At 43.1% G+C, this 26004-nt stretch overlaps 1 pseudogene; it reads left to right on the top strand.

Annotated features, from left to right (window-relative positions):
* Positions 1-24346, top strand: part of LOC132360183 (cyclin-dependent kinase 1-like) — a 57329-nt pseudogene extending 32983 nt beyond the window's left edge.
* Positions 24347-26004: the final 1658 nt, after the last annotated feature.

The raw sequence follows: 26004 nt of genomic DNA, 5'->3' as shown, positions 1-26004 counted from the left end.
AAATGAAACCTTAGGTAAAGAAAGGCTATGAAATACCCAATGTGCAGTGTCCGTGGAAGGGATGAGCCTTATTTGTGTTGCTTTTCAATACAAGGCAGGCGAGTTGAGAACAGAGGTTGCAGACCATGGCCCCATCCAGCCCGCAGCTGGGATGGGTTTGGCTGTGCTCTGTGTGGTGTGTTTTTTAAATGTGGATTTGTTGCCAGCATTTAAAATCCAGGACATTTCACATAAAAATCCAGATTTCTGGCTTGTCCTAAAAATCGGAAGATTTGGCAACAATTAGCCACAGCGGAACAGCGTCTGCCCCTTCAGCCAGGGTCAGGAGGGAGCGCCGTGCGCCAGAGGCAGCACTCCAAACACACACACACACACACACACACACACACACACACACACACACATGCAGCCCTGTTCACTCACTCACTCACCTTAGTGGCCTGGGCCCTGTGTTTGCGACTCCTGGTCCACTGGTAGGACCTTCAGCTTTGATGACAATCAGACCTGGACACTAATTTCAGCTCAGCTCCTTTATACCCCATGTGACCCCGAGAATTACTTCACCACTCTGAGCCTCAGTTTCCTATTCTATTAAATGAGCATTCATTTATTCAACAAATATTTCTCGAGCACCTATTCTAGGCCAGGCATTCAGCAAACAAGATAGACAAACCAGACACTAAAAACGCGTAAGAAATAAGACAACTGTCCGATTATGATCAGTGCTATGAAAGAAGTAAAAACATGGTGAGGTTCTAGAGAGTGGCCGCTGGGTTCGGGTGTAGGCGCGCCTTTAGCTAAGGTGGCCAGGAAAGGTCTTACCAAAGAGCTGGGGAAATAACTGTATTCACCACCTAGGGCAGTTTGGGGGATTAAAAGTGAGGCGCTTGACTCCTTGCGACCACGCTGCTAGTCAGCACCCGCCCCTGTGTCTGAGCGGGGTCTCCTAAGGAGGCCTAAGAAGAAGGAACGGAGGACGGGGGAGGGGCAGCTCCCAGAAGCAGGTGGGGCCCGGGCCTCTCCCCCGGCACCCCCCAGCCCCTCTCTTCCAGTGCCCTGCTTTCAAAGGCTCTGCAATTATCCCATCTATAAATACAGCCTGCCGGCAGAGAGGGGCAGAGACACAGGCAGGAGGAATTAACCCCCGAGTGTGGGCCTCCCCCAGCTCTCTTCCCTGCCAGTTTCCCCTCCCCCCTTCCTCCCCACTCCCTGCGATCGGCCCCTCCCCCTCCAGCCCAGAACACTTTCCCACCAGCTGCCGAATCGATGTTTGACTTGTGCAAACAGTCGCCTCACTGCAAGCGGGAAGGGATTCAGAGGAGGCAGTGGATAACAACCTGTTCCTGGTGGTGTTTGTTCTACAAGCCTGCGGCGCTCAGCGTCAACCCTCACACCAACCCCCTGCTCCTTGCAGACACCCAGCACAGGGCCTCTCTAGGGGCCTCTTTCAAAGGGCATGTCTGTCTCCAGCCGCACTCTCCCTAGGAAGGGGAACAATTGGCTGCAGGCCTAGGATTGAGTTACACTGAAAAAAAGTCTCTGTTTAAATAAAAGCCACGGTTAGAGTTCCCATTTGTCCACAGGGACCCACAAGATGCCCCTTCTCCCTGGCTCCCAGCTCACGTCTCTTCTCTGGGTTTCCAGAACATCACAGCTTCCTCCTGCCTCAGGGCACTTCTGTTCACAGTGTCAGCAAAGCAGGCCATGGTGTCCAGTGAACACCTTCCCCTCTTTCAGATCAAGGAAGCCCTCCCGGGTACCCCAAACTATAGCAAAGCACTGTCCCTTCCCCTCTACCCTGGCCAGTGAGTTATGTATCTGTTGCTATTCACTGTTGTATGCCTATACCAAGCACGGTGCCTAGAACCTGGTTGGTACAAATACTGGAGAATGAGTGAACAGGTGATTGAATGAATGAATAAATGAATGTTCGGTCGTGGGTTCACACCATGAGATGTGCAGCACCGCCATAAAACTCCTCTAGGATGTAAGCACGGGGGCGTCCAGGGTGGTGCCTGTCTGTTCAACACGGTCCTCAGCACTTGCCCATTGCCTGGCCCACGCTACACGCTCGGTGAGCACCTGGTCATGGAGGTGAGTGAGTGAGAGCTCCTGCTACCAAGAAGCCCCTATTTAGGTGCTACCAGCCCAGAGTAGGGCTTTTCAGCGATACTGCAGCACAGTTCAGAAACTTCTTTTTTTGCAGCAAAGCTACAATAATCATTACAAAGCAAGTTGTAAAGTTGTTATTAAAAAAAAAACCACCCAATTAATTTTAACCATTGGTAAGAAAGGAATCAACACCTGAAACTAACATGACATTGTAAATCAACTATACTCCAATAAAATTTTAAAAAAAGAAGGGACTCAACAGGTAAATTATGATCTGCACATGAAATGCGGTTCCCAAGCAGTAGATGGTGTGATGGAGGAAGAGGACTAGTGTCGACCAGAATAGTCAAGGTAGGACTAGCTGCGGGCCAGAGTTGTATGGGGGGTGAGGAGAGGGCTCCCCTCATTAATTTAGTCAACGAGTCTTAAAAACGCAAAAACACAGGGAAAGCTCCAAGAGCAGTGCCTGTCCCAAGGGAGGGCTCAATCAGACCTGAGGACCATTAGCTATTAACTTGTATGAAGACGCTGACAACTACGGGCATGCCACGGTAGAGGAGAAAAGATCCCAGCTCTCCTGGAAATCTCATTCTAGCAGAAGGACAAGTAAATAAATTAATTTCAGAAGAGGAAAAGTCCTATAAATAAAATGACTGCAGAGGCCAACTTTAAGCAGGGTGGTCAGGAAAGCCTCTGTGAGCAGGTGAGGAGAGAGTGGAGGCGAGAATGAGGCAGTCATTGAAGAACCAGGTGGGGATGTGAGTGAATGGGAGGGTGGGAGGTGGGGGGCTCTAGGACAAGGAACAAGCTAAGCAGCTCATGCAGAGGCACTACCTAGCTAGAACAGCTAGATGGACTCCAGAAACACAAAGACCAGAATGGCTGGACTAGTAGTGAGCATGACATAAAGAATGATCCACAGTCTCCTACTCACAATTCCTGTTACAGACTGAATGTCTGTGCCCTCCACCACTCCCCCGCTGGTTACCGTAGTGGGGCCTCCCATTTCCTGTGGCAGGGCAAACTGAGGAAAATAGGTAAAATTAAACAGCTTTCTTCATTGCAGGGTTTCTAAGAACTTTTAACATGCTAATGGCTCTTCAGGATAGGGATATAGATGCAGTGTTTCCCAAACTTACTTGACAAGGGAGGAAAAGCCCCTCACAGAACTGTGATCTAAGGAAATCACTTCTGGAAGAGCTGCACTAGACACTGGTATTACATCCTTCCTGGCCCTCCTGCAGAAGGCCAAGCTGCTCATGAGCTTCTGAACCAAAATCTGATACCCTCTGGGAGGGGTCAGACTTAGAAGGAAAGGAATAAAGGATGTCCTCAATAATCCTAGCTCCTCAGCCCATCCTTCCAGCACCCCGCTGACTCTCCATCTTTAACTGGGCTTACTCACCCTCACATTTAGAAAGAACCTCTGGTGTTCCAGGCCTGGGCAAGGCAACAGTCATGGGGCCTCAGTCCCTTCTTCCCACCTCCACTTTGGCCCCTTCCTTCCCTTGTGTGTTTACTTGGCTCCCCGGCCATTGAATTTTGCTTCCCCTTATACATCCCACACTCACCTCTGTGGCTTCCCCAATTTTACACACGCCCTTGCTCCTGCTTCCATCAGACATCCTTGGTAGCCACTACCCAGACTAAACAGCCCTAACCTTGAAACACTCTGAGGTCAGCACATAACAGCTGCTCCCTGTTGGAGGCAGGTAGTGGGTACTCAAGCCTACCAATGGGATACTCACATCAATTACGGAGACACCAACCAGCCTCCCTAAGGTCCGTTAGCAAAAGGGAGCTGTACTTCCACTAGGCAGAAAAAGCATCAATTTCAGCTGAAAAATCCTGGCAAGTCTTGGTCAAGTTAGTAGCTAAGCTATAGAACTCTGACTGCTTTATTGTCCAAGGAATCATTCACCACAACTACCAAGCATGTACTTTACTTGTCATTTACAATCCTTTGTGTCATTAGGGTTGAGTGGTACATTTAAACAAACAAAGGAACAAAATCAGAGGATTTTACTCCTGATCAAGAAGGAATAACAGGGCCTAGATTTACTCTCACACCTTAAACAACTTGGAAAAACCACAAAACAAAGGGACATAAGTTTTCAGAGATTAGATAACAGGCAACACAGGACCGTGACCACTGAGGAAAAGAAAAACAAGCCAGATGAGCCCTCCTATTACACCAGCTTACGTAGAGATAGTCTCTGGCTACAACAAAAGTAGGGGGGTGTACAAACAGAGCCTGGCAGTCTCTCTGAGTTGGGGAGCCAGAAATCAAAGCTCAAGGACCCCATGGTGGCTATAATTTGTGGGGCAGAGTACCAGAGAGGAGACACTGCAGAAAGCTCTTCTCGAGTAATTTGCTGAGCACCAATGTGCACATTTGTGAGAAGTAACTACCCAAGACATGCGGAAAGATCCTCTGAAAAGGAGTAGGCAAAGTAATCCCCAAAGGTCTGGAAAGAGTTCATGTTCCAACCAGCCAGAGTCCAAAATGACACTTCAGGTCTCCAAGTATCAATGTCAATTCTGACCCTGTGTCAACAGTCCGTCATGAGTTTAGGTCATTCTCCTCCTTTCCCCACCCCGTGAACAGTTACATGAGTAAATAGCCATGGGTGATCATCTTGCTGATCCTTTATGCAGATCGAGTGGCATCCTCTTCGGCTGCCCCTAGAGATGCCATGTTCAGTTAACCATCCCTTAACTCCACAGCTGAGGACCCCTCTGACTGCCCATGACCCTTCCGCTCACTACAACAAATTTATCCACCTGGCTTCTGAAGGGTTCTATTGCCTCAGGCTCCTACCTTCCCCATTGCTCTCATCGAGCCCTATTCTGTACAGGCATCTCCTGCCACCAGCCCTTGGTCTCTGGAGGAGAGCCACCTCACTGATGAGGGCATTCCTCTTACCAACAAATTCCTTACTGCTTCTATCCATCCTCAGGGTCTTCCATGGAACATCACCCTTTGTGGGTTTTCTGGCTTTAGTAGTATATCCACTCTACCATGCTCATTTCTCTCAACCTTTTGTCCCCTCCTCCTACCAAGCACCAGAGAAATCCGGGCATCTTTTAGTGTGGGCCAACACTTTTCCCAAGCTTCTAGGACCTATTGCAGCAGTGTGCCCCAGGCAGAGGACTCACTCCCAAATTGAAAAACTCTCCCTCAACCAACTCTACGTTCCATCCCACCTTGATCAAGCATCTCAAAACCCAGCCCCAAGCATGCTCTCTTGGCTCCTGCTGGAATATGTTGCTTGGGTCCTGCAGCTCTCAAAGGAGAGAGCTTATCAGGCCCAGTTTGTCCCTAGCCAGGTGTCGTGACCGTACCCTAATTTCTGGCCCAGTGGCCAGGAGGGGAGGTGCAGCATGCTTGGGGAGGCACACGCCGTCTTGCAGAGATCTTTGCGTGTCTCCAAGGAAAGGGGAACACCAGCCCTTAATAGGGAGGAAAAGGTCATTCCAGCAGGCTCAGAGAGTGTGGAAGAATCTGATGATTCAACATTTTCAGCTACATCAACCAGAAGTCCCCATTCCATGTGTCACGATCCCATTCTTTCCTAACCAGGGCCCTGACCTTGGTTAGATTCGACCTAAGCACTTGCTTATGTCGCTAATTTAACTTTCTTTGAAGTCACCTCTTCTTTCTAATGATTAAGCCCTGAGTCTGGGCCTCAGATTTCCCTGCTCTCCTTCTGCTGGTGATGAGAACCTCTTTACATGCCACAAGGAAGTCCTCTGGCCTTCACACTTAGCTTTATAGTTGTGATTGATCGCTCTCAACTCTGCAGTGTCTTCTTCCAAAGCATTATTTGAGCTTAGCAACATCTACCCAATTTCACTGTCCTCATGGCTACTATTTATCCCATATTTCTCAAATGCTGATACATTCCACCAGCTAATCCATTCTTTTCCACTGGTATACGTCCCAAATCACCACAAATTAAAGCTTGTACTACCCCACCTACCGTGAGTAACATGGCTCGCTGCCAGCCAGGCCACGGTGATCCAGCTCCCAAATCCCATCCTAGTATCCACTTTCCCAGACTGCATTAGGCAGCTACAGTCACAGGTCAGGTTCATTATGGAGGGTTCTAGGAATCAACAACACCCGTGGAGGGGAAGGGAAAGAAGCAGCAGGTGAGCCTCCACTGACCCCCAGAGGAGTTCTGAAGCTGGGATGACACCTCCAGGTTATCCCGAGCTGGGGGGAGGCGACAAGAGCTTTCTACCCTGACTTCCATCAGTCATTGGATGTAAACACCCCCGGAAGTGGGTGTGACCTTGAACTGGGTGGCTGTTTGTAACTGAGGCCACCCTGGGAGGGCTGACAGCCGAGAGCTCTCAGGCACAGCACTCCCAGCAGATGAGCAATCAGCCCTTCATTCCTAAAGGAAGATCTGATGGTGCATCCAGTGTCCACCACCCCTCCCAAGTAAACTACCTGCATCCAAGTCCTGGCTTCAGGCTTTGCTCTCAGGGAAACTGGAATGAAAACAACAGGGACCAACTGTGATGTTTAGTTCACTTATAAGGAAGGAGAGATTCTAATAGCCCACTAAATTGTTATTTAGGGGAAGAAGAAAAGGAGTGCTTGCCTAAGAGAAAAGGGGTCTTCCTAGTCTCTGGAAGTAACTTAAGTGAAGCTTCAGAGATGTTCTTCCCTATTTCTTTTCCAGGAAAGTCCTTTATTTCTCCCATATTGGACCTACGATTCACGGAGGACTAATGGGACTCCGAACTCTGAATATCATCAGTCTCCATGAATGAAACTCTGAGCATTCAGGAGCTGAATTGCCAAGGCCTGGTGGAGAGCTTTGTACTAAATGTGAGAACAGAGCAAGGCCAGGCTGGGTGTCCAGGCCCTGATAGAGGTCTAGGCTTGGAGTAGAGCCACATGCAGGAGGGCAAGTTCAACCCACTATGCCCAATATTTGCCTCCTTCCTCCTCTCCCTTCAACACATCTCTCCAGGGCGCAACCCAACTTGAAGCAGCACAAGAGCATAGGGAGAAATCTTAGAGCTTTAAGCAGCTGGTAGAAACTGGGAGAGGACTGGTTACACTGCAAGTCCAAGGTAGGCCTAGGAGGAAATCAGGCCTACGTGATATGATAAATGATCTAGGGGCAGGAGGAGGCGCATTCTCTCGGCTGCCCTCATTCATATCACCATCCTAGCCAGACCCCTGCTCCACTGGGCTGACTGGCTGCACCAGCCACACACAGCAACCTCAGCCAGGGCCGCCAGCAGCCATAGGTCAGCATCTACACGGGCCCATCCTCTCCCCTTCTCCGTGGCATGGACTCTAATCTTCCCTCCTTCCTTACTGAAGATGTTCTCTCTTTATTAAAGAACAGAAAGTTTGGATGAGTGAGGTGTGGTGTAAAACCCATTGCCCTTGGCATCAGACTGACAAAGGTTCAGTCTCTGCTCTACCACTTACCACTCCTGGCTCTTGGGCAACTTCTTCCGTATGCCTTGCTTTTCTCATTTGTAAATTGTGACTATTGCTTCCTAACTTATAAGGTGGCTGTGAGGATTAAATGAGAATATATTTGAACCTTGCCCAAGGTGCTTAATGAAATCTACTTCCTACCCCTCCCACCATCAGCTGATTTTGATTGCCCTAAACTATACTAAGAGCTACTGCGATACAACACATGACATTTATCAAAGAATTTATAATCTTTATGCCCCACAAAGGCAGGGATAATGCCTATTTTATTCACTAACATACACCCAGCCTCTAGCACAATGCCTAGCATATGTTGACACTCAGAAATATTTGTTGACTGAAAAATGAATGAACTGTATAAACCTGAATCTTAATATCTTAAGACCCTAAAAAAGCCTCTAGTCCAGGGATGGCAAATCATTTACTTGTTGCCCACCCCAACTGATATGTATCAATAGTTAATACCTACTTGGGACTTTCCTGGTGGTCCAGTGGTTAAGATTCCGCCTTCCAATGCAGGGGATGCAGGTTCAATTCCCTGGTCAGAGAACTAAGATTCCACATGCTGCAGGGCAACTAAGCCTGCGCGTTCTAGAGCCTGCGTGCCCCAACTAGAAACCCTGCACACTGCAACTACTGAGCCCGCACTCTAGAGCCAGCACGCCACAACTAGAGAGAAGCACGCCTGCCACAGTGAAGGTCCCTTGGGCCACAGCTAAGACCCGATGCAGCCAAATAAATAAATTAATTTTTTAAAAATAGTTAATACCTACAGCACTGTGTTGAGAAAGATTCTGAGGCCCCATCTGTCTCAGCAGGAGAGAATGGTGTGATCAGTTAGCAATATCTGCCAAAAGTATGAAAAGGGATCAAGCATCACTAGTGCCTATCTTACCCTTTTGGGTTCAAACTAACGCATCATTTTACAGATGAGGAAATGGGAGCTCAAAGATCACACAGACAGTTAACGGCAGAATTGAACACAAACGTTCAGCTTTGGATGTGAGCAGCAAAGGCCTGATGTGGAGGAAATGGCAGCAAGTTGGGAACAGAAGGCCAGAGAGACTCCGAGCAGCCACTGTCCCAGGATAAACATTTCTGCTCAACCCCCATTAGCAGAGGTATCAATACAAGCAGAAATCCAGAAGAAATGCTGATGGATAGCACAGACTGAGAAATTTCAATTAGGCCCAGTGTGGTTAATTCCCTCTTAACCACATCATTTCCCTTTAGGTCACTTCAGTTCTGCATCCACCTCCCCCCACTTCATTTTTGGTAAGTGGCCACCCCTCCCTGTTCCTCAGCCTCCCAGTTTCCTGAGTTGCAGCCCTCACTTAAGATAGATTGGTCTCATCTCTCTCAAGATCACTGCTTGGAAGAAGCAGAGAGAAGAGTAATTAGCAAATTCAGCATTCTGGTAACTCTTCTACAGGGAAGGATAATCATTTGTTAGTTTAAGTAAATCCCCACGCCTTGATTAGCTGTCTGATGTTGAGGAAAAAATGAGAATGGGCTCACTCACTGCACCTGGGGCTCTGCAAGAGACTTGGGAGACAAACAAGAGTCAAAATAAATTTTTTTCTTTTAAAACTAAAGACTCCTCCCAAGGAAGGGGAGCCTAACTTCCCACCCCATAAGTGTGGGCTGTACGTTGAGACTTCCTTCTAAAGAGTATGATATAAAAGGGGCAAAAACAATAATAACAACTTTATGCTGGAGAAGCCTGACAAATGCTGTCTTAGCCGGGTGGTCAAGGTCAGCATCATCAGTGAAAAGTCACATTGATACAATGTGATGAGAAGTGCACTTCACCTCTGTGGTCTCCCTCCCCAAAACCCATGACCCCAGTCTAATCATGAGAAACACATCATGAGAAACCCCAACTGAGAGACAGTCTACAAAATGCCTGACCAGTGCACCTCAAAACTGTCAGGGTCATCAAAACAAGGAAAGTCTGAGAAATTATCACAGCCAAGAGGAACCTAAATGTAATGTGATATTCTGGGTGGGATGCTGGAACAGAAAAAGAACATTAGGTAAAAACTAAGGAAATCTGAATAAAGTGTGGACTTTAGTTAATAATAATATATTAATGTTGGTTCATCAATTATAATAAATGTGCCATACTAATATAAAATGTTAATACTAGGGGAAACTGGATGGAGGGTATATGGGAATTCTCTGTATTATCTTCACAATTTTCCATACATCTAAAATTACTCTAAAATAAAACACTTCTTCATTGACAGCAGGGGTCTGAAGGGTCATCTCTAGAAGAGCCCAGGCAGGTGGCTCTGGTAGCACTTCTGGCAATAGGATTCATCCACATTCTCCCTCCCTCTGAAATGACTTTTTCTTATTGGGCAGCCAGCTGGCCTCTTCTCTTCCCACCCTACCCGTCTGAGTTCTGCCCTCTGAAACCCACAGAAAAAGTCTGGAGTCTAGACTCTCTTCTCCAACACAGCCCTCAAATGTCTCAGAGTTATGCTTTATCAAACAAAAAGAGACCTGCAAATATCTTCCAGCCCCAAATCTTCTTCTTTTTTTTTTTTTTTTTAATTTTTGGCCACACCGCATGGCATGTGGCATCTTGGTTCCCCAACCAGGGATGAACCCACACCCCCTGCAGTGGAAGCGCAGAGTCTTAACCACTGGACCACCAGGGAAGTCCCCCAAACCTTCATTTTTAAGACAAACTCAGGCCCAGGAGGCAGGAAACCCCCCACCCAGTCACACGGACACTGAAATCCAGGTTTGCTCATACAAGTCCAAAGCCCTTTTCTTTATAGTATGCTGCTCTTACGAAGAAGGTTAACATGTATCCCTGTATACATTGTCATTTCCTTCACCATCCACCATAATCTAAGATGTCCATCTGCACCAGAGCCCTCCCAGGAAGACCCTCATCAGCTTGTGAATGTTTCCCTTGCCCTCTCCACAATCCTTTCCAGAAGCAGTCGTGGCTAAGGATGTTAAAGAAACCAATATCCCCTCCCTCCTGAGAGGTGATGTCCCAAATTGAACAGAATGCTCCACATGAGAACTAACCAATGTTACTGTGGCACAAAATTATAAATAGATGAGCACACCTTCCTTAAGCAAGCCTCTGATGTACACTAGCTAACTGTCATACAGATAAAGCATGAAACCTCATGAAGCCTTTAGCCAACCAAAATATCAAAGTTACCATCACTATACGGCTCCAATCCCCTTCCTTCCTATCTCTTCCAAAAAGCTTTTACACACTGAGGAGGGATAAGGGAAGGAGCCAGGTGAGAACTAGCATTCACTGAGACTGTACAAGGTGCACTGTATCTATTATATACATTACCCATTGATTCATTTAGCATTTACCGAGGCCATGATAGGCCAGGAATGGGGGGAAGAACTCAGAATATAAAGATCATAAGATACCATCTAGGCCCTCAATGATTTCAGTTTAGTAGGAAAGACATTCATGTCAACAACAAAACATAGAAACATGACAACCAAGAAAGCATGAGATTAGGAGGTAACACCCAATACCTTGTGAGGAAGGATTATTTGCCTATATATAACTATATTTTCCAGATGAGGAAGCTGAGGCTTCAAAAAGTCAAGTACTTATCCCAAGAAATGACTTAGTGATGGAGGCAGAGATTTGAATTCTGGGTACAAATCTCCAAAGTCCATACTTTCCCAAACTAAGTTGTTGATACATGTTGTACAAAATGTGTCCCATGGTCAATTAAGTTTGAGAATATAGAATGCCACTTCTTTCTCTTGGAAATTCAAAACGCCCATATGAATAATAAAGACCCTAAGAAGTCTTACACTAAAACATCTGTTTAACCCTGTAGTGTGACCACTGAAATATTTTTTTCTTAACTCTTTTTTTTCAGAGAATACTTATTAATATAGAGAATTAATGTTACAGGGACTACACTTTGGAAAACTCACCTCTATATCTTGCTGTCATCCCTAAGGTAAACAAATGCAGCTATCACACCCCTGGGGTTGGGGGGGAAATCCTGACAGATTAGAAATGTGACAAAGCCAAAAAAGTCCCTTGGAATAAATACATAACCCATGAGGCTTAGTAGAATGACTTTTAGCCTAGATGACATGAAGGTAAAGATATATGTTGGGCCAAGACCACTGCATTCATCTCCAAATTCTATTCATTGCCCAAACAGCCTTCCAGAGTTCCCCAGGTAGCTCTGAGGTTCTTGACTTGCAGGAGGGCAGTAGAAGCTCTGAAGATATGAAACCAAAGGGGAGGTAATGAGAGGAGAGAAAGACACCTGCAACACAAGTCAGGAGAGAGACCCGTAAAGGTAGGGAAAAGGAAGTTCCTTGGAGAGAAGGAGAGAAGTAAATGCTACCCTGTAATAGTAGCTTTGGCTTCCAGGCACTTCTCATGATCATGAAATGCTATTGATAGCATCATATCTATTTCCTTTTTCATATTAATCCCCCTACATCAGAGTTTCTTTTTTCCTTTTTCTTTTCTTTTTTTTTTTTTTCGTCTGTGCTACACAGCTTGTGATATCTTAGTTCCCTGACCAAGGATGGAACCCCGGGCCCTCGGCAGTGAAAGCTCAGAGTCCTAACCATGGGACCGCCAGGGAATTCCCCAGAGTTTCTAACCTATAGTGCTGTTGACATTTGGGGCCAGCCGAGTCTTCGGTGGGGGAAGAGGACTGCCCTGTGCATTGTAAGGTATTTAGCAGCAGCCCTAGCCTCTACCATATGCCAGAACTACATGCCAGTAGCACCCTTCCCCCAGTTTTAAGAAAAAAAATGTCTCCAGATGTTGCCAAATGTCTCCTGGGGACAAAATCATTCCCAGTTTTGAACCACTGCCCTAAAGGTTCTTTGGTATCCATCACCAACCTATGCTACCATAAACTCCAAATAAGCAATTACCCTGCAAAACAAAGACATAACCTCCTCTGAATATTACTCCCTGGGCCTCAAGCTGCTTTCCAACAGAGCCCCACTGATTACTGCCAGGTTGTCTGACTTCTAATCATTCCTGAGGGCCCATCTCAATCTCACCATCTCCTGCTATGAAGTCTTCCTGCCAACTTGAGTCACCTGTGACTTACCCCTTCCTGCTCTATTCTACCACTCATGATACAGTATCATACAGTAGTGGTACATGATTGACTTCAATCGAAGGTCTACACATATTTGATCTCATACTGTCCTGTAATTCATTATGAGTGAGCAAACATTGATATAGCATGTATGAAGTGTCAGACATGTGCTGGTGCAGTGGGACGTAGGAGATATAAGGATATGATCTTCACCTTTAAGCAGAGTACAGTCTCATGGAGAAGGCAGACCCAGAGTTGCAGTCCTACATAGCTGCTTGTCTCGTCTCCTCTGTGGGATCCCTGAAGGTAAAGGCAAAACTCCAATCCTTCTTTTATGTCCACCACAGAGCTGAGCACACAGTGGGTGCCCAAGAGATTACACCGAATTTGAATCAGTAAGGAAGGAGAGCTTCTCTGAGAACTCATCTCCACAAAGGCAATTGCCATGCTTCTAGGACTCCACTGGGCAACTTCTTTTATGAAGTGATGGTAAAAGTAAATGGTATTTGTTATAGATAACTAATGAGAACCTACTGTATAGCACAGGGAACTCTACTCGGTGCTCTGTGGTGACCTAAATGGGAAGGAAATCCAAAAAAGAGGGCATATATGTATATGCATGGCTGATTCACTTTGCTGTACAGCAGAAACTGACACAGCAGTGTAAAGCAACTATACTCCAATAAAAAAATAAATAAATAAAATAAAATAAACATATCTAGGTTCTGAGTGGGGGAAAAAAAAGAACCTTATGGTTACAAGTGACAGAAACCTTCACTTAAACTGACTTAAAAAGTATAAAAAGACTTAGACTAAAAAGAAATTGATAGCTCGTGTCACTGAAGAGCCCAGGTGACCACAATGATGGAAGCCAACTGAAAGACCGCCCCCCCCACCCCGCAGTGCTCAGAGCTGGAATAGTCTGAGCAACAGAATAAATAAAGTAGCATTGGATTATATCCCATACTTATATAAATAAATGATTGAATACATATATGGGGGAGAAGAGAAATCTCCCATACAGAAGAATTCCAAATAATTTATGTAGATACTCCATCCTCAAAAAGAAGCAACATAAATCCCCACTCCTTAAGCATGGGCTGCACATACTGACTTCCTTCCAAAAAGAACAGTATGGAAAGGGTGATAAAAGAATAATTTGACAGAGTCCAGCCATTGTAAAGTAAGGCATCCTTAAGGTTTTTTGAAAGAGTGTTTAAAGAATAAATATAATCACTCCTTAAGTAAATAAATAAATAGCTTGACAGGGGAGAAACCTGACAGACCCCACCTCAGCCAGGTGATCAAGGTCAACATCAGCAGTGATGTCATGTTGACCGTAGGCACCCTTGGTATGTGATGAGAATGACACTTTGCTTCTGTGGTCTTCCTCCAAACACATACAACCGCAGCCTAATCATGAGAAAAACATCAGGCAAATTTCAATTAAGGGGCATTTTACAGAATACCTGACCAGTATTCACCAAAAGTGTCAAAGTCACCAAAAACAAGGAAAGTCTGAGAAACTGTCACAGCCAAGAGGAATCTACATGGAATGTGGTACCCAGGATGGGCCCCTGAAACAGAAAAGGGCATTAGGGGAAGACTAAGAAAACGTGAATAAAATATGGACTTCATTCAATAATAATGCACCAATATCAGTTCATTAACTGAGATAAATGTGCCACACTAATGTAAGATGTTAATAATAGGAGAAACTGGGTGTGACGTCTATGGGAATTCTCTGTACTGTTTTCACAATGTTTCTGTAATTCTAAAACTATTTTAAAATAAATAAGGTTATATTAAAAGTAAATGGTATTTGTTTTTATTTGAAAAAAATTTAAAAATGGCAACCCTACATAAGTTACCCTACCTTTCTTTTTTTTAACTTCTGCTCCATGAAATCCAAAAATCCATAACCCACTGCTTGAATAGTGAAAGTACAGGAAAAGAAAGAGGGAGGGGGCCAAGAAACACATTTAAACTATTAGGAAGTAATGAAGACTTTGCAACAATAATTATCGACAACAAATAGGCTAGGGAATACTTGGAAAATGTGAACACACACAAAATCAGTAAATCTTAAAAGTCTGCATTACTGAGTCTTTGGGTGGGAATATACTAAGGCTCTAACATTTTTGAAAAGTAATGAAGAACAGAAGGACAGGTGTGGGAAGACAGGTGGAGGTTTACACCCTCCTAAGCCAGAAAAAAACAAGAGCCCTAAATGGGCATGGTTTAAGAAGGCTAGCTTTAGCATTTCGAAGAAACAATGGAAGAGAGTTTAAAATGTTTAAACAACAAAGATGAATAGAGGTCCCCTGGACCACAAGATAACAAAGCAGAGACGCAGTTGCCAGTTTGAATCAGGAGGCAGAATCCACTGTATCATCACTCAGAAATGCTCAGTAAATAGTAGCAGCGGTTGTTAGTATCATTACTGACACACTGAGTTCCCCTGACCATGCAGACTTTTTCTTTCCTCTCCTTTGACTTGAACTAGTATTACATGTGGCATTTATACACAAGCCTTGAAAAGAACCAAGCTGATGGCTAGGAAAGTTTCCCAAGGATTCTGTCCTTACCATTCACACAAGAAGAGTGACCAAAGACGGGGGAGCACAATCCAGGGCAGCAAAAGGAGGTCAGGCCAGTGCATTTCAAAAGGGCACCTCGGTCTAGAGTCTATACAGTTCTAAACCCACATCAGGACACGCTCCACCCAGCCTCTCCTTCCAGCACCCTGCGGCCCACCCCACCCCATCGAACATCATTCTCCAGCAGCACACTTTCCTACTCACCCTTGCCAGCCATCAAAAAACTGAGGAGGGCTTCCCTGGTGGTAAAGTGGTTAAGAATCCGCCTGCCAATGCAGGGGACACGGCTTCGAGCCCTGGTCTGGGAAGATCTCACATGCCGCGGAGCAACAAAGCCCGTGCACCACAACTACTGAGCCTGTGCTCTAGAGCCCGTGAGCCACAACTACTGAAGCCCGCAAGCCTAGAGCCTGTGCTCTGCAACAAGAGAAGCCACCGCAATGAGAAGCCCGCGCACCGCAATGAAGAGCAGCCCCTACTCGCCGCAACTAGAGAAAGCCCGCGGGCAGCAACAAAGACCCAACTCAGCGAAAAATATATAAATAAATAAATTTATAAAATAAAAACAACTGAGGAATCTGGAAAAAAAAAAAAACAACTGAGGAATCTGGGCTAAATATAAGCATAAGTCTTTCCCAGTGTGGAAGGGGGCCCAGGAGCCAACAGTCCATTTTGGGAGGTAGAGTGGTAGCAACTTACCTCTGGTGAGCCAAGAAGCAGGGAAAGACCAAGACCATCGCCACAGCTGGTGCTGGTCAACCTTCGGCGAAAGTGTTAAAACTGAGACTAGAGTCTGCAAAGACAGCATTTCCTTAGCCAAGTTTGAACTTTGCCAAAGAGGCTCAAGGCCTTTGATGTAGTTACTTTTAGGTCACAGCTCTGGTCCACCCAGCCCTGAGGAAATCGGGGCTTCATGGAAGACTTCCATCCATGCGCCCTGGAAAGAGGCACAGACCTCAAGGCCAGCCACAGAATAGAGGAGATGATCTCTATTGACCTATATACAGGGCCCAAGAACTTGAAAATGAGAGGAATGAGGGTAATGAGTCTGTCTTCTAAAGACTGAGCAAAGATATGCAAAGGCTTCCTGGTGATATTAACATATCTATACATGGAATGTGTTCATTAAAGGGGAAATCTCTTAAGGCGGTAGTTTATCAAATTGTCCCGACTCCTTCATAGGTGGTAAAATCAACTAGTGAGTTACCAGCATTGTTTAAAAAATGAAATAACATAGAATAGAAAATATGAGTGCATCACATGTAATAATAGTAAGTATTGTTTACTGTTTTCATGAAGTGTGTGTGTACATGTGTACTGGTCTCAATTTAAAATGTATCTCTTTACTGTTAGTTTTTTTTTGACAGTGACTGCTTTCAAGTAAATATTGGTAGAGTCTAACAAAGTTTTAGTCAAACTAGTCATTCATTTATTCATTCATGCATAGCGCTTCTATTATGTGCCAGGCCTCCACTGGGCACTGAGAATACAACACTAATAGTCACAATAGTACAGTTCTTGTTATATATTTGGCACACCTCTAAGTTCCTTATATATGCAAATGTATTAGCCCTCGAAACAAGCCTATGAGATAGTTTCCATTATTATCAACATCTTGTTCAGATGAGTAACTTGCTCAACTCCTCATAGCTAGTAAGTGGCAGAGCTGGAATTTGAACCGTTCAGTCTAGCTGCAGAATCTCTTCTCTTATCCACCAAGCAATAGTACCCAAGGACTTGCCCTATTGCTCCCAACAATATCTTTGTTGCAGCAATGAATTGTATTAACCCGAGGCCACTACAGGTTGCACCTGTGTCACTAACTCCCCTGGTCTGAACTGCTGTGCTAGTAAGTCAAATGGAGACTTATACTTAGCCTTCCCAAGAAGTCTGCCATAAGAGACAGAATACACTGCCCAGAGTACCCTTTCCCCTGGGCATTTCTAGCCACACAAATCAATGGCCTGGCATTCTCTCGATACAAATTATGTGCATTCATGTCAATGAGCTTCATGGGCTGACAGATCAGTATTTGGGGCTGCAAGCCCAAGGGTCAGTCTAGGCCACAGAGACTTCAACAAAGGAAATGCCCCTGAATAGCTGTATGCCCTTGTCTAAGTTACCTTTCTGTGCCTCAGTTTCCTCAACTATGAGATAGGGATAATAACATTATCTACCTCATAAGATTGTTGTAAGAATTTAATGAAATAGTAAATGTAAGCAAATGCCTAGTATTTAGTAAGTGCTTATTAAATGTTTGCTAGCTGTTATTATTTATTGCACACTTTGCTAGTATCAAATTTATCAACCAATGCAAGAGAGAACGTGTAAGCAATACTGTGCCTATAGCATGCTATGCCGGGCTAGAGGAGTTCAGGGAAGAGGTACTTAAGTTAACCAGCAAATTTCAGAGAGAAGATATTATCTTGAGATGAGTCTTGAGGACTGAACCAACAGGTTAAGAATGAAGGAAAGGACGTTCCATCCAGACAGACAGAGTGAACAACTTGGCAGAGACACAGAGGACCTTCGTGTGCAAAGGATATACAAATAAATAAAAATATGTAAACACAATTTCCCCTGATGCAGGCATGCCCGTGTGCAATACCACCAAAAAAATCTCCAGCAAAAATTCCTGCAGCACAAGTTTTTCCAAAGTTGTTTCAGGCATTGAAATATATATGCAATGTGCATTTTATATATACTCACTTCAAGGCAAGTGAAAACCTCAGCCCTAAAAGAAACTTCTTAAGGGAAAAAGCATCAGTCCCTACATACATTAGAAACGGGAATCTCTCCCATGAAGCTGGACATGCTTTAGAGCAGTGGGCTCCCAGACCTGGGAACTTGTTAGAAATGCAGATTCTCGGCCTCCGCCAGACCTACAGAATCAGAAATTCTAGAGGTGGGGCCCAGCCATCTGGGTTCAGAGAAATTTGCCAAGAAGGAAACAGAGATAAAAGCAACAGCAGTCCAGGCAACAGCTCCTGTGAAGAGCTATGCTCCCTGTAACCAGAGCCAGGCACAATTTAACACAGTGGCTAAATAGCTCAGGCTCTGTAAACCCAGTGACCTGGGTTTGAACCCCAGTTTTGGTGCCTGATGCCTGCTACTTCCCTTAACCACTGCATTCTCATCTGCAAAATAGAGATAATGATTCCTCCCTCTTAAGATTGTTCTCAGGACTTGGTAAGATGGCACCTATAAGGCACTGCACAGAGCAGCTCATTGAGAGCCAGTATGCCTAAAGGGGAACTCAAGCAAATTCATCCTCTCCAAGAGTGATAACATCTCTATGAATTCTAACAGCTTTTGGAACAGCAGCCTTCAAGCCTTCAAGCCTACACATGCTCTTGGGGGTATAAGAGGACTTGGTTTGGGGACATGGATAGACTGATGAAGATCAATTTCCAAATCCTCATTTATCCTACAGACTCCCCTAAAATTGATCTGCCTGCAGCTGGGCCATCAGGCAAGTTCTCCTTCCGCATCTTCCCTATCTTCTCTTTCACAGTAGCCCTCCTCCCACTTACCAAAAGCAAGACATAGTGCTCACACATCCCAAATCTTACTATGTGTCCTGGAGGACAAACTTCCAGGGCTCCAAACAGGGAGTAAATAGAAATATTGAGGTTGTGAATGTCTCTAATGAGAGGGGAAAATCCATTTGCAAATGAACAACTCAAATGACTGGTTACAAGTTCTTTTCCAAGTCAGGTGTTTTCCACATAATCGAATGGGGACCTAATTTGAGCTGTCAGCTGATAGATCATTAAAAATAATTTTTGATGATAGACCACTATGTGATTTTTAATATACGACTTGGAAGCAGTTCAAATAATTCAAATGTAACAATTTTCCTTACATTTCCACTTACTTATGTGAACGTTTTCAGCACTTTAAACTTTTTTTTTAATTGAAATATGTTACACTAGTTTCAGGTGTACAATGTAATGATTCAATACTAGTATAGATTGCAAAATGATGACCACAATAAGTCTAGTTAACATCCGTCAGCATTTATGTCTTAATAAACAAAAAATTGGCTTGCAATTGATGCCAAACTGTATCAATCAAGCAATAAGTAATATTCACCCACAGATACATGACACAAGTTTTTAAAATGCCATCCATCTCATAGCAGATGCATTTCCAATGAATTTCACTTCTGTGTTTAATAATTCCATATCAAAATTATAATATATCTATGTTGCTTTTCTCTATTACATAGTATAATAATTTTAATGATAATTCAATCCAGAAGAAATGTTTTAATACTTAAAGCCTTTTAGTCACATGATATGTTTTAAAATGCTATTTCAATCTATATGTATGTTTTTGTTGCAGAGAAGCATGATACAGAAATCAATAAAAAACTTTCAAGCATAAAAATATATTACATTAGGATAAAATTCTGTGGGGAAAGTGGAATGAAAATGTGAGTTCAAGGAGAAAAAGGAATGATGTAAAAATTTCTGACTACTAAAGAAAAGCTCTTTTGTATATTTTTAAACAGAAGACAGTAGTATCAAATCATTATGGTATTTAGATTGGAAACTTTAAAAAGAGCAATGTAAAGGTTTATTTTAAAAATTTTAAATTTCAGTATTTACTATTTGCCAAAATTTACATTCTTTATAATTTTTATGTAAAGTCATAATAACTGTAGATACCAAGTTAAAAATGTACAAGGGGGTACACTGTCTCTCAAATTTTTTTCAGGGGATATGCAAGGAAAACATGCGAAGACCTCTGCTCTAGAAAATCTCCCCCTTATTATTCTCCTCTTTCTTCAGTAGGTGAATATATTAGACAGAAATGACATTCTCAGTGCTATGTGGCATGCTAAGAAGCATTCCAGAGGAGTAACCATCACTGTCTCTGTTTTCAAAAACTCACCACCTAGTTGAACCAACCAGAAAAAAATGATGCAAAGCAACTGAGGTACGTGGCAGACACTGGTCTTGCCCATGTGGTGCTCACGCTCTCCGGTATCCTTGCTAAGCAAATCCAGACTGTGTTTAGGACAGCAATATGCCAGGTAAATACTCATTTTTTCAGCCTCCCTTCCCCTGAGGGGTGAGCATGAGACAAAATTCTAGCTGGTGAAACATAAGTAAAGACCTGAGGGTTTCTGGGAAAGCTTTTGCTTTCCTAATAAAACCATATAGATGAGGCTAGCTCTGCCTGTCCTTTCTTCTTCCTAACTTGAATGCGAATGCAATGCCTGGAGCTACAGCATTTATGCCGAAACTATGAGGCAACAAGCATGAGGACAAAGGCAACATACTAAGGATGGCAATATGGACACATGGAAAGATCCTGGGTCCCTGATGGCATAGCTGAGCAGTGAACTAATGCCAACAAGGGCTTACCTCTAGATCTTCTACTACATTAAATACATGTATACACATATTTCAATTGCTGTAAACCAGTGCTAGTTGGATATCCCAGTTACTTGTACTGTGTAACAAGCTACTCTAAAACTTAGCGACATTAAAATAAGTCATTTTATTAAGCTCACAGATTCTGCAGGTCAGGAATTCAGACAGGGTCCATCTGGAATGGTTTGTCTCTACTGCATGATATCTGGAGCCTCTGTTGAGAAGACTCAACCAGTGACTCAAACACCCAGGAACTAGAATAGCTGGACCTGGAGAATCCATTTCCAAGAAAACTTCTTCACTCATGTGTCTGGTACCCAGGCTAGAATGATCAAAGACTGAGCTCAGATGGGACAGTTGACCAAGTGCCAACACATGTGGCCTCTCCATATGGCTTAGGCTTATTCACAGCACAATGGCTGAGTTCTGAGAGCAAGCATTCCAAGAGACCTAGAAGGAAGTTGCATGGATTTTTATGATCCAGGCTCATGCAGGAATCAGTGTCATTTCTACAGTACTCAGTTGGTCGACGCAGTCACCAGATTCAAGGAGAGGAGACACAGACGCCAGCTCTCAATTGGAGGTGTAAAAAGAACTTGCAACCATTTTTCTTTAAAACACCACATCGGTTGAGGTATTTTTCCTTGCAAATTAACACATTCCTAACTGATACAATGGATGATATAAGACAACATAAAGTACATGCGAAGTTGAACAGTACAAGTAGGCTATTGAACTCAAAGGAGGAAGAGATAATGAGAATCAAGAAAGCCTTCATTATAAACACTGATTGAGGGCCTGTAAGTGCACAGCCCAGAATAAAATGCCAAGAGGATTGCAAAAATACTGCAAGACTCCATATCTATCCCCCATACTAGATATGAGTTCAGATCTCAATCTGCTATTCTCAACCAACACGGCTTTGGAAAATCCTAGCTGAGCCTCAGTTTGTGTATCAGCAAAAAGGAGAGCATATGCCAAGGTTAGGGTGAGGTCTAAATAAAATAGAATGAGAAGGGCCCAGCATGGTGCACGTCACTCAGTAAGAGTTCAATAAATGCTATGCATGTGTTTATTTATTAAAAGAACTTACCCATGTGGGAAAATTGAATGAGTATCTACCATACAATTGACAGAGTTAGTATTCCCCAAACATAAGTCAGAGCCCCAAACCTACCTTATGGACTCAGCAAGGTTTACTGACATTTGTTTTGTACAGAGCTTAGAGGACTTAGACCAATTTTTCTGGAGGAAAACTAAAACAGACTTAAGAAGATCTTCTGATGTCTAGGCTGATGTCAAGCCTTTTCCCTGCAAAGCCCATCCCCACCACTGCTGCCAGTTTAGAAAAATCTATAGCATTTCTCACAAGAGGCCAACCATTCCAATCTGGGATAAGTTTTCTAAATATTAGATCTGAACTGATTTATTTTATCCCTAAATGCATTGGGCCACAATCTTCCTGAATGGATTAAGTCAGACCATCTATTTTTAGCAGCTGGCTCATTCAGTCCATTTCCTTACTATAAATACCTGAGTGCACTTGTTTTAAAGTAGAACTCTTTTGTCATCTGGTTGTCCCAGTCTAGATGAGAGGGGGATCGAGGAGAGAATGAAAAATGAGACAGAGGATAGTGTAGAAAGAGAGACTGCATTGCTCTACTCTGCTCAGCAGCTATTTTCACAGACTCATAGATCCATAGCCGCCAAAATACAGGAGAAAGCCAAGAGGGTCTAGCCCTTCTCAGTGTGTTAACCTTGAGAAGTTGGCAGCTATTTGGGACTCGATGGAGCCACCCAGACTCTTTCCTATCATTTCATCCACTGAAAGTTTCCTTTTCATAATCCCATGTCTCAGTCTCCCTACTCATAACACACTGACACTAACCCCAGCCCCCGAGGCAGGCCAAGAGAGGTTTCTCCTGGTCTTAATGCCCTTGAGTGAAAATAAATTATTATAATATTTCATACCCATCTCCCTGGAGTCTCGAAGAAGGGGACACTGAGCTTTCGACAAATACTGATCAAAGCATTAAGAGGAAATAGGCCAGAGTCAAATTAAGGAGTGGGTCTGCCGGGCAGCTGCATGGAGCACCACTACACAAGGAAAGATACGTTCAAACATCACTGGATGCTGGTGTGTCACTGGAAATTAAGGAGATAGAGGAAAAATGCAAGTTCGAAACTCTTCTCAGGAAAGTAGAATGTGTGGTTAAAGGAATACTGCAAAATGATCCTGAAGTTGTAGCTAAGACCTCTAAGGGCCATGATTTCAATAGTGAATATTTGTCATTTAAGGTAGCTAATATCTTAATATTCTCCCTATTTTGAGGTTTCTACCAGCAGTCCTCCTTCTCCATTCTTTTTTTCACTTTCCCAGTTTTCAACTCCTCCTCCAAATTAAAGCTGAACAAACATTTTGATTGAACAAATATATTGATTCAGGGGGGCAAGAAATTATCCACAGTCTACCAAGATTCCCACATGTCTCAGTCTGGACACTTCTCCCAAGGATCTCAAAGGGGTACAAAAACCCACTTATCCAAGTTTCAAGCACCAAGGAAGCACTGTGCTCCCAAAAGCAGCCAATGGGAGCAGAGTCTCCTGGCTTCTCTCAGATGAAATGCAAATGTGCCTCAAATAATAGAAAAGTATTCATCAAATATTTTCAAAAACAATTCATACATGATGATCCAGTGGGTTTTATCTCAGGAATGCAAGGCTGGTTTAACATTCAAATATCAATCAATGTAATTCAACATACTAACAGAACAAAAAAGAAAAAAACAATTATCTCAATAGACTCAGAAAGATTATTAGAAAATTATTCATAATAAAAGCTCTCAGGGCTCTTGGAAGTTGAGGAAGAGCAACACAGATATGGTAGCTGCATCACTGCCTCCACCACCCCTCTGACACCTCCAACCATATCCTCTACCATCACAGAATGATAATCCAGGATCTACCATTCCTATTTAGTAATTGTGGATGATTATTCCAAAATAGAGAAAGTTGGAGAAGTATCTATGGAATTATGTATAAGGGTAGACACAAAACTACAGGTCAAGTGGTAGCCATGATAAAATCAGACTAGAAAGTAATGAGGAAGTGTTCCTAGTGCCTCAACTCAGGAAATTTCTCTTTTAGAACTCTGTCATCCAAACATAGTCAATCTTCAAATGTGGTTATGCAGGAATCCAGGTTATATCTCATCTTTGAATTCCTTGGATCTCAAAAGTACTTGGATTCTACCCCTCCAGGTCTGTTCATGGATTCTTCACTTGTTAAGAGTTATTTGTACCAAACCCTACAAGGGATTGTGTTTTGTCAGCCTAGAAGATCTCTTCACAGAGATTTAAAACCTCAAAATCTACTGATAACAAAGGAACAATTAAACTAGTTGACTTTGGCTTTGCCAGAGCTTCTGGAATACCTATTAGAGTATACATACATGAGTTAGTAACACTCTGGTAGAGATCTCCAGAAGTACTGCTGGGGTCAGCTCACTACTCGACTCCAGTTGACATTTGGCATATAGACACCATATTTGCAGAATTAACAACAAAGAAGCCACTTTTCTATGGGAATTCAGAAGTTGATCAACTCTTTAAAATATTCAAAGCTTTGGGCCCCCCCAGTAATGAAACATGGCCAGAAGTGGCATCTTTACAGGACTATAAGAATACATTTCCCAAGTGAAAACCAGGAAGCCTAGCATCCCATGTCAAAAGCTTGGTTGAAAATGGCTTGGATTTGCTTTCAAAAACATTAGTTTATAATCCTGTCAAACAAATTGCTGACAAAATAAAACTGAGCTGCCCATATTTTAATGGTTTAGAAAATCATATTAAGAAGATGTAGCAGTCTGACAAAAAGTTTCCACATGTATCAAGAACAGATTGTTCTATTTTTACTGTCAACTCTATTTTTATCCCATGTATTTTTCTTTTCTTTGTTGTAAAGTTTAAGCCATACTTCATCTTCTAATTTCAGGTATAACTTAAAATGCAAATATTGTTCTATATGAATTTAAATGTAATTCTGTATATGTGTGTAGATCTCACTGTAACAACTATTTTTTACTATAATAAAACTATAAATCTAGTATTGATGACAAAAAAAAAATTGAGAAAAAAAAATTTAAACCTTTTAGTAAATTAAGAACAGAAGAAAACTTCCTCAGCCTGATAAAGGGCATCTTGGAAAAACCTACAACTAACATCATACTGACTGAATGGCTTTCCCCTTAAGATCAAGAACAAGGCAAGAATATCTGCTCTCACCATTTTTTTTAACATTATACTAAAAGTCCTACCAGGTTAATAAGGCAGTAGAATAAATAAAAAGCATCCAGATTTGAAAAGAAGCAAAACTGTCTTTGTCACAGATAACATGATTGCTTATGTAGAATATCCTAAAATATTTGCGAAAGCGCTGATTTTTAGCAAGGACAAAGGTACAAGGTCTATGTATATTTAAAAAAAAAAAAAGAATTTCTAAAGGGTAGAAACAAAGAGTTAGAAATTGAAATAAAATAGATACCATTAATTTTTTAAAATACTGTATTAGTTCTCAACTGCTACATAATGAATTACCAAGTTAGCAGCTTGAAACAACAAACATCTATTATCTCACACAGTTTCTACAAGTCTGGAATCTGGGAAAAGCTTCACCAGGTGGTCTGGCTCAGCATCTCTCAGGAGGTTGCAGTCAAGATGTCAGCCAGGGCTGCTGTCATCTGAAGGCTCGACTGGGTCTGGAGGATGCACTTTCAAGATCACTCATTCATGTATTGTTAGTGGAGGCCTCTGTTCCTCGTTTATGAGGGTATCTGTTCTTCACCACATTTGACCTTCCAGTAGAGCTGTTCTCATGTTTTCCAGAGCAAGCAATCCAACAGAGAGCAAGGAAGAAGCCATGATGCCTTTTACTGCCTACTCTCAGAAGTGGCATTCCATCACTTTGCCATATCCTATTGGTCACACAGACCTGGTACGATGTGTGTGCATTGCAGGGGGTACTGTACAAGGGCATGAATACCAGGAGGGAAGGAGCATTGAGGGCCAACCTGGAGGCTGGCTACTACAAATAACTTTTGTGACAGCACCAAAAGATATAAAACACTTGTGGATAAATTTAACAAAATACATGCTAAACCTCCACACTGAAAATGATAAAATAATCACTGAAAAAATTTTAAAAGACCTAAATAAAGGAAGATATATACAATGTTTATGGATTGTCAGACACAATATTAAGATATTAATATTTCCCAATGTATTGGGATTCAATGTAATCTCAATCACAATGCCACAGTTTTTTCTTAATAGAAATTGATGAGCCAATAATAAAATTTG

This window comes from Balaenoptera ricei, chromosome 2 (genome assembly GCF_028023285.1).
Source record: "Balaenoptera ricei isolate mBalRic1 chromosome 2, mBalRic1.hap2, whole genome shotgun sequence".
NCBI lineage: Eukaryota > Metazoa > Chordata > Mammalia > Artiodactyla > Balaenopteridae > Balaenoptera > Balaenoptera ricei.
This window is presented reverse-complemented; position numbering and strand designations above follow the sequence as displayed.